Below are 10,717 nucleotides of genomic sequence, written 5' to 3'. Positions count from 1 at the left end.
TTCTAACGCACTCGAGACCATTTTCATTGAACAGTAATGGTAAATATGTGCCTCATGGGGGCGCTGTTGACTATGGGGCTTTGGGAGAGCGAATGTCATTCACAGAAGAAAAGTCACTCTAGAGTGAATAATAAAGTTTGACTGTGTTCCTGACGTTGTCTTGAGTTATAATAACAACAGATCAACAATACACATCCAAAGCAGTGCATCCGATCGTCAGTGCAGGAAGGATCAGGCAGAGAGTGACTGGGTGACAGCTGTCAAAACCCTCCGCTGGCTACTGCTTGCAATCCGACTAGTGACATAAATACACTAATATCAGCGTATCCAATCAATAAAATCCAATGGCCATGTGAACATGAATGAATAAAGGTCCAAAGTAAAAAGGTGGATAAAAGTTACGGCGTTAAAATGATAAAAGGAGCCTGTTTGTAGAGGAGCAGCTGGCGTCAGCGTCTGCCTCTGTCAGCGTGGTGACACATAGGACAAATCACGCGACCACACATGTGTTTTTTGTTTATTATTTTTCACGGCTCGCGCTACTCAAACACTAGCGGGATTATTATTTCTTGTCAACATTCAAGTAGAACTATGAGAAGGTATAACCCAGCTAAAATAATTTGTCATTATAAAAAATATATAAATGATATATGATTAGCAGTCCACTTCCTTCTCTTGGAACGGATGGATTCACACTGCCGCGTTCCGTTCCCGACAATCGGACCCGAGACTACCTCGAGACTACCTCCCAAGGTGGTTTCGGGTACGGTACGGTGATGCGTTACGGGGAACGGTTTGCTACGTTCACACTACCACAACATCTGCCATGTGGTCCGGGGTGCGCACCCGGGACCATAGTGTGAAAGCGCTATTTAACTAATTCGTCGGAAGTAACATTAGCGTTTTCTCACCGTCAGTTGATGGTTCATATCCATATGAGTCAAACCACCGGGGTCATTTGTTTATTTTTGGAACACAGTTCTTATTTGACGCGATATTAAAGACGTCTATGGGAATTCAGAACGGGGGGGAAAAACCGCGACCCAGGTAGGATGTGTAAATTTAAGTTTGAGAATTACTGATTTAGAAGGCATCCTCAGGTCTTAATGGGTTAATGGTACTGTAGGTATAGCCCAGGTTGAATAGAATGACCTCATTGAACAGTTAAGCCATAGCAATGCAATAACCCCATGAGAGATTTTGAGCTGTATAGCACCAGACCTCAAGATAGATAGATATTGACTTCCCTCAATAACTCCATTTTCCAGGCTTGGATGCTTAATGTTAACTGTGGCATCCAGTATTCATGATGTTTTACAGCAGAGAGAGATAATTTATTAATAGATTAAAAAGCGGAGTGCTATTTTGGATTCTGTGGGTACTGCCTAGGAGAAGCCTATAGCCTCTGGGCAGTATTGCAGAATTATTTTTGCTTTATGAGTCATAGAGGCAGTAGATCAGTGAATATTTACAGCCTGTTTGCAATAGATTTAAAGAATACAATTTTTATTTCCATTTGATCCATTATTCATTTGGGAATTGATCACACTCCTACGAGAGTCAACACTGGGGATTGGCTACATATTCTGAACCAAAGTGTTTTTCAGGGCATTCAAACAAATATTGACTGCTTCTATAAAATATCTGTGGTTTCTCTTGCTCTATAGATGGGACATTACACCTACAGTATAACTTAATTTCCGTTGGCAAGTATAAGCTTTAAGCATCAAAACTTTCTTAGCTTACTTTCCCCTAAGTGTAATGAACCCCCTTGAACCCTAGCGTCCTGATTCTCAGGGGCGGATATTTGCACTATACTAGGCAGACTAGGCACTCGCATGGAGCCCCGAGAAAAAAAAGATATTTTTTAAAAATCTTTATTTATAATCTCATGAAATTACATTACAACGTGACATCGCGCAAAGACACCCGACTTAATGTTTTGAGGGCAAAAATTATAATAACTAGAAAAAGTGCTCCTCGGAGCACAGGTCTCCGCCAGGTCAGGTAGGTTATTGTGGCCTCCTGGTGGCGCTATAATAGGCCAATGTGAAAAGGGTGGCATTTCTTCCTCGGCCTAGTAGGAATGTGCGTGCATTCATTATTTGAGGCATTTTGTTGCAAAAATTTGTTTTGCTAAAGGCGAACCTGAGCTTTCCTTTGAGACCCTAACTTTTAAAATCCGCCCCTGCTGATTCTGGGCATGTTATGGTAGGTGAACATTCAGCGAAAATAGGCAAACGTTTGACGTAAATAGCAGATCTACAAGCTCACAATGCATCGCGTTGCAACACGTTGTGAGCTAGTATTGACGCTATTTGACGTTCAAGGAAGAATAAAGGTTAATTATTTTTCCCAACATTTTTATCCCACGATTTTGTGACCCATTTTCACCCAGTGGCAGTGCCAATGCCTAAGCTTGTAATCCTGGGCGCTACTTTACCTCTGCCAGCCTGGGGAGAGCCCCAAACTGAGCTCATGCTTCCTTCAATGCATGAGAAGCGAGTAGGCCGCTTCTTATCACCTAACAGGGGGGGGGGTTTCCCCGGTAGGACGTAGTGCGTGGAAGGAACACGTTATTCCAACAAGTTCCTTTCCCCTCCTTTAGGCGCCCCGGCTGACCAGGGGGAGGCAGTATAGAGACCAGGATTACTGCATGTGTTTTGTGAGGGTACCTACCCTAGGGGATACGGGGAGAACATGCAAACTCCGCACAGAAAGGCCCTTTCGCCAACCTCACCTAGGGTATGGGCACTGATGACGTGGAGGAGAGAACACACCCCCAGCGTCCCTGGCAGGAATCGAACCCAGGACCTTCTAGCTGTGAGGGGACAGTGCTACCGATTGTACCACCGTGCCCCAGAATAAAGGGTTTTAAGTGTTTACCGTTAAAGGATTTCCCTTACTTTCCACAATATGATCTCTTACAGTGTTGCCAGATCTTCACAGAAAAACAATCCCAAAGTCGCTTATAATAATCAGACATGGCAACGCTGATCTCTTATGCGGTTCACACTACACAACAAACACAGTCAGCAGCAGAGCGCTCCCCACATCAGCAACACGTGTATTAACCTAATAGCTACACAGGACCCCATCAACCCCCGTAATTGATTGGTTAATTGCTCCAAATCCCCCCGAACTGCACCCCTGCGATCCACATGGTGCCACCCCAGGGATTGTGGGATTTGTGTCAACATTTTCCCTCTGCATTGCCATCTCATTCATTCCTCTCTCTCTTGCTACTCGTCCATGGAGCGTGAAGCATGAGATTGGATTTACAGTGTAATGGAATAAAGCACATTGTTTCTCATCTGTGAGAAGGGGGGGGGGGGGGGGGGGGTAGAGCTGATAAAAAGCCTGACTCGCCTGGCTGGAAAGTTGATCAAAAGCCTCCCATTCAGGCAGGAACAATTGTATTTTTCCACTCTTTCCTTCTCATCTTTGGCTTCCTGGTGCTGTTGCCATTGATTTGATCCGGTGTCTTATGTTGGGCTTCGGAGGTGCAGGACACAAAGAGTGAATGCAGCGGTGGAAAGTAACTAAGTACATTTACTCAAGTACTGTACTTCAATTTTGAGGTACTTTTACTGTTCTTTACTTGAGTATGTCCAGTTTTCAATACTTTACACTCCACGACATCTCAAGATGCAAATACTGTACTTTTTACTCCCCTATAATTAAAAAAAGAAAAAACTTTAGTTAATAGTTACTTTCTAGATTTAGATTCTTAATACAAAACATACATTAACCGCTTAAGCCCTATTTTATACTTTGTCTACTCAAAAATAGCCAATCTACAAACTCACAATGTGTTACAAAGCGATTAGTGAGCTTGTAGATGTGTCATTTTCGAAATATTTCGTAACTTACTTTTGGTACTTAAAGTGTATTTTGATACTTTGTACTCTTACTCAAGTAGCATTTTGAATACCGGCCTTTTACTTGTAACAGAGTAGTTCTACATTGTGGTATTGTTACTTTTACTTAAGTAAAAAAGTACTTCTTCCACCACTGGATAGAGGTCACCATCGTGAAATCAAAGACTCTGGTGGTGTGACATGTATGCCTTTTTCCTCTGTGAACGTTATCATTCATCTTGTATAGAAGCAGACAATGAAGTTGACATCCCTTAGTTTAGATCATTGTTGTGGCGGTAGCAGTGATGAAACTCCCAGCACAATGTGAAACTTAATCGGGGGGAGATTTAATTGAGCTTCTTTTCTTTGAAATGCACAAAATGTCCATTTTTCCTCACTCATCCCCCCTAGCCTTTCACCAGCTTTCATCTCCGTGAATGGAATGCAATTATCAGTTAATTAACCACTATATCCGCCATTCAGCTACAATAATAAGACCTTTCACCAAATGACACTACTATGCTATAATCTACTTAAGGTAAAGCATCGCTGCTGCCTTTTAATGCCATGAGTATATCTATTTTTCCTCGTTTTATATGCAGGAGGTGTAGCCACTGGGAAGACTGTCTAGTTGTTCAGGTTGAAGCAATGAGAAGGGAAGGTCAGAGCAGTGATTCTTAATGAAAATTCTAATGACTGTTGTTTGAAATCTGGCTCTGACTGGCGGTCACTCATTCAATGTGCGCTCTTGATTTTCTTTTTCTTTAATAGATCTTTATTGGCATTATAATGCAGACGTTAATTACTTCACATTCTCCCTGGCATCCCTATCTCGCTATGCGATACAGCACCAGAGTGAATGCTGCAGGTGCCACGGCATGGAATTAATGAAATAATTACAATTGAAATTAGCACATGAATTAATACTTTCTAATCACATTGAAAGGATGGTTGTGCACTCGTCCATGCCAGTGCAAATGAGAATTTGAATAAGAATCGGTGCCAAGAATAGTAACCCTTTTTTCTTTTGATACAGCACAGATAATTACCAAAAACAAAATCGAAACATGTGGATGTCAGGATCCACATGGGAACGGCGTGGCTCCAATGTGGATCTCAGACTTCATTAGATCTCTAGACAAACCCATAGACAGGCACACAGACTGACCCTCTTCTACAGTAGATGGCTTCAGTGCCACGGCATTATATATATTAAAAGAAAAGCCTTCTGTCTCAGCAGGAGTGTGTCTGTTTGCCCGGAACTGATAATCTAAAAGGAAAGGAACTTGTTGGAATAACGTGTTCCTTCCACGCACTACGTCCTACCGGGGAAACTCCCCCCTGTTAGGTGATAAAAGAAAAGCCTTCTGTCTCAGCAGGAGTGTGTCTGTTTGCCCGGAACTGATAATCTCGCCAACGGCTGGAAAGATCAGCGCCAAAGTTCTTATGGACACTGCCAGTAGGCCACAGAAGTACCTCCAATTCACCACCACGCCTCACAGCAATAAGCGGACCCTTGGCGATAGAGCTTTCAGTGTGGCAGCCCCTGAACTCTCTCCCCATGGAGATTCGCCAGACGCCAACACTAGACTCTTTCAAGTCCGCACTGAAGAGACACTTGTTTACTCAGGCTTTTGGCAAATAGTTTGCTTCTTTTTTTGTATTGTAAAGCGTCCTTGGGTTTCTGAAAGGCACGATATAGATCCAAGTTATTATAATTAGCATTATTAATTCTGTTTCACATTTTACACTTTTTGATAGCAATATTTAATCAATTTATCAATTTCATTCAAAGGGGCTCTGATCGGGCAGAATCCTCGCCCTAAATCTGGAGTTATACGTCATGGATTTGTCATAGATATGTCATAGGTGACTTGATAGATAGATAACTGATAACGCCATTATCGTTTATCGTGATTAAAAATGGCCACAATAATCGTATCGCGTATGGTGAAATTGTCCTCCGTCACACACTGGGATGTATTCACCTTTGCCGAGCTGCATATCCGGTACCACTTAAACCCTCTAGAATTGGTAAAACGCAACTGTAAAGAACGTACTTGATACGTTGCGACGATTTGTGTGCTTGTAGATCAGCTATTTTTGGCAAATGTTCCACCCCAGACTATGGATGCTGGGGTTCAAGAAGTGGTTAACAAAAGTGGCATTTTAAGAGTTTTAAGCATATTTGGTTATCGCGATAATATCGTAAATCACATGAAATTTTCATATCATCCTATCCCTAATTCCCATGTGTTTCCCAAGATCCACATGATCCAATTTTGTGGTGGTTTGTGTGGTAGACACAAGGAAGGCTGCAAGAGAGACTGAGCTGGAGTTGAGGAGACACGAGAGAGATGATGAAAGCAAGCTGGGACACTTGCTTTCCTCCATGTCATCTTACACACACAATGCATTCAGCCAATCACAGCCTAATTCTGGTCTTAACCTGAACCATCTATGCATGCATGGGTTAAAAGGCATGATAGTGAATCTGACAACACAGTCTCACTCCCAAAACTGCCTATCGTGACTTGTTGTTGTGGCTCTAAAATGTGTTTTGAGGAGGGAAAGGGAAGACTGAGAGGATAAACCCATGATAATATGTGCGAAATATCTGTCCATCTGTAGTTATCTCGAGTACCGTCCGGCACTCTTGCATCGCTCCCGAGTAGGCCAATACAATACTGGGCTGTTTGGACTGGTCTTTAAAAAGACATAAGCTATGTTTTTGATGCAGTTTCGAAGGACAACTTGCCAAGGATGAATTATTTCCAGACTCATACGGGATGAAAAATAAGAAGACAAAAAACTATTGTGCGTCGTCCATTATAAAGCGCATATGAATTTGACAGATCTCCATTGATGCAAAACAAGTACAATAAGTCAAACAGACCTACTGTACTATAACTCAAGAAACACTCCAGCTGGCGTTATGGTTGTGAAATCAAATCTGTGCGCCCTCCCCCACATTAACCGATGTCGTACAACAGTCCGATACAAAACCAGACACCGCGGTGCTGATGAATCAAATCTTTTCATCTCATCTCGTTTCTTATTAGACGCAATCACCTCACCACAGCAGAGCAGCCAATGTGCCGCATCAAAGGGACTGTGGGAGTGGATGCTTCACTTCCAATTTGTATGATGGACGGCTGATTTGTGAGTGATCTGCAGACACATGTGCAGACACACACACAAACCGATGACAGTCGCACGCACACACACACGCACAGGCACACACACACGTGCACACACACAAAACTTTTCACCTACAATGACATGCCCAAAATAAGGATGCCGTTTTGAAAGTGGTAGACACACATGCAAGTCTAAATCCCTGATGTCCTTCCTTACACACACGTTCCCAGTAGTTCCCTGGCAATGGTTGCATGAGAAATCCTGGCAAACTCAAAGTCATTAATATGAGCTTCTATGTAAACACACACACGCACACGCACACACATGCGTTTGTGCGCGCACACGCACAGACGTGCATGTGCGCCTTGAAAGGCCAGCTGTATTTCAGCGATACCCTTACACACACAACATTTTTTCATGGCGATGGCGGCATTAGTAATCCTGGCAGATGTGAGTTGGATTCTGCATAGTCAATGTGAGTGGGTCTGACTGCTTGTCATCTTCAGTGGACTCACACAACATGTCTATAAGTCTCCATCTCTCTGAAGGGCTTCCAGTTACTCAGCAAGTATGGGTTGGCTGAAACATCAGGATTCAATTAAAATGTGAATTCACACTGAGCTGATAACCAAGTACAACAGCTCTTTTTTGTTCTTCGAGCACGAGACAGGAAGTGTACTTTTTTTCCCTTTCTTTACCGTGTCTGGGATGTTGTTGTTCGGCGGTCGTAGGTGAGCAATGAGACCCTGCAAGCAAAGGTCCCATTAGCATAAGGTCAAATGCCATTGGCATTTAAGTGTCACGCCATTCAGATACACCCACATGGAAGGATTAAGAGTCTGATCTTTTTACTTGCTATTATATGCCTGGCTGCCTTTCACACAACCTTGAAAAGCTTGTATCATCTTCGAAATAACAACTCTTTGCCAAAGCCTATTGGCCCACAGAAGAACTTAAAAACTGGGATGCAGCTACACCTTGAATTAGCTCTGCAACTTTTCTAAATAAAACTCCAGTGATGACACTTTAAAAGAAAAGAAAAGAAAAGAAAACCTGGCAGTAGGCCACACATCATGCCACCCTAAATACTTCACCAACTCACAAGAATAAATGCTGTATGCAGATGAAAACTCCTGCTGTTATATCACACATCAGTTATATTTCGAAACACCAGTTTACATGCTTATACCCGCACTTTTCCTCTTTTTTTTTGTGCAGAAAGAACAGCAGTAGAGCAGATGAATGGTTTCACTTCAGAAGCCGATGCTGAGTTGCAGGCCCTCTGGGGGGCGAGACTTTCTCATTTTCACCTTGCATCGTTCAGATCATCGCTGGCGGTGGGCATAAGTCACTGGCTCACTTGCTCGGGTGACAACTTTCCATTTTGGGGGGAAATGCTTTGGGATTAAAAATGCAAAACATATCGACTGCAGTGACTAACAAATTGCCTCCGGGAAGAAGCATTGCTTGCACAACACAAAGCCCATTCTGAGGAACATGGTGCTGTAGTCATCAAGCAAAAACAAAAGGGGCCTGAGGAAAATTACTGTCGACCGCAGCTGGCGGCTGAGTAGCAATCAATTCATAGTGAAATTAAACAGCCTGTTTTCCTCTTAACTTCCGCATGATGGTGCCTAAACAACCTCTTATCTCCCCCCGGTGCCCACCCTTGCTTCCTGATGTTCAAACAGCTTCACTTATCATCGCCCACACATGCAGGAGGAGTCTTATCCCTCCTGGCGCTGGTTAACAACATCGTAACATACTGGTTGTTCATGTTAAGGATGCCCAAATTGATATGTATTTGGCCACGGACCCCATCTCAAATGATTTTGAGCCAGGGACTAAGTAATCTGAAGCAATCATGAACAAAGTAATTCATGAACAAAAATCCCGCACACTGTTCTTGCTCAGCAGCATCAGTTTTTATTCAAATTGACAGATGTTTCGGTCCCTTAGGGCCCTATTTTGCATGTCTTTAGTACCAGGTCTTATGATGTGTGGGATTTTTGTTCATGAATTACTTTTTTCATGATTGCTTCAGTTGTCACTGTCCAACTCACCTGCATCTGAAGTGGTTAAAGTGATTTTGACGCTATATTAACTCATTTTGCAGCAACCCCCTGGAACTTCCTGAAGAACCCACTGTATAGCATCCCTATTATTGGGCGATGGTGTAGTGGGAAAAAAAGGAGTGGGCCATGTATAGAGCCCTGGGGGACTCTGGTCAACTAAGAATATAGGGTTTAAGTGGTTATGATGAGATTGGTTCTCTGTCAGCTCCTTCATAAGACAACTCAAGTATGTACATTCTGACACGTTAGCTATTTTCGCCAAAGAGATTTGGTGTAGAGGGAAAAAGGAGGAGGGGGCCAAGTATAGATCCCTGGGGGACCCTATTATTAAAATAGGGCTTAATAGATTACTTTGTATTCCTTTACATGTGGGTCCCAGGGAGACACCAAATTTCTCTTTTGGGTCTTGAGCTGAACGGTTCGGGGCGCTAGGGCTAGTACCTACAGTATGATGATACAACTAGTTTATGTCTCCAGATAACAATGACCTCCAAAGAACCTCAGGGTTGGTATTTGCTATAAAAGGCCATATCCCATAACAGCCAAAAGACAGGCGACTTTAATCAGAATTACCTCAACATTCTCACGTTTCAATCTAATGCTGGGAGCACACAGCCATCATACTGTAATATCATTGTAGAATTGTGAAAATTTGTACTCTGCAACTGTTTGGGTAAAACAGCTTCCATTTCTGCTTTGGACCGACACTTCCACAATAACCACATAACAGGGGAACTCACGACTCGTAACACAAATTGCATAAATTGCGCTTTCAATTGCATGCAGCTCAAATTGGCTCAAGTGCATTTGGATGCCATAGTACTCCTGTAGTGACATCATTGAGTCACACAATATCCACAGATTGTGTTGCACTGCATGACAGGTAGGTAGGCTACATGCCACCAGGAAATGTGTTACTTTTTTTTAGCGGGTCACGTTGGTTGGTAAATGACGAAACTAACTGATCACTTTCATGTAATTATGTCGCTGTCGGGCAGAAACCTTGTATCTTCATATTTCATCTTTTTTCTTTCTTCATAAATGAATTCCATATTTGACATGTTGTCACGTGTCACGCAATAGTGCCGGAAATAGACGAGCAATTTTCTCTATTTTTCAAACGAAAAGAAAGAAAGAAAGAAAACAAGATTTTCGTCTATAATGACACGGCTAAAATACGGACGCCAGGTTGTTAGTGATTAAATATGTCTGTAGTTATTTAAAGAATGAAAAGAATTAACAAGAGCTTGTGACTAAATAACTGCATTGGATCCATTGGAACTGCAAGTAACAGTCAAAAGTAACAGTTTTGGACATACAGAACAAGGTTTCTGCCCGACACAGCGATATTAGTCTAATAGCCAGCTAAATACTTAAACGATTTCCAAAAGACTGCTGTTTAATCTACAAAGATAGATTATAGTCAGTGTGGGCCTGCTAATAATTTCCTATTATTAGCAACAAGCATCTGTACCTAGTAGATGGAGTGAAAGTATCCAAAAAATACAAATACTCGAATAAAATACAGATTCTCAAAAATGTTTTAGCTACTTAAGTACAGTACTCAAGTAAATGTACTTTGTTACTGTCCACCACTGACCATGTGTATCGTCTCAGTAGAAGTGGATGACATGGTTTATT

This window comes from Gymnoscopelus braueri, assembly GCF_963280865.1.
Source record: "Gymnoscopelus braueri genome assembly, chromosome: 21".
Lineage (NCBI taxonomy): Eukaryota > Metazoa > Chordata > Actinopteri > Myctophiformes > Myctophidae > Gymnoscopelus > Gymnoscopelus braueri.
This window is presented reverse-complemented; position numbering follows the sequence as displayed.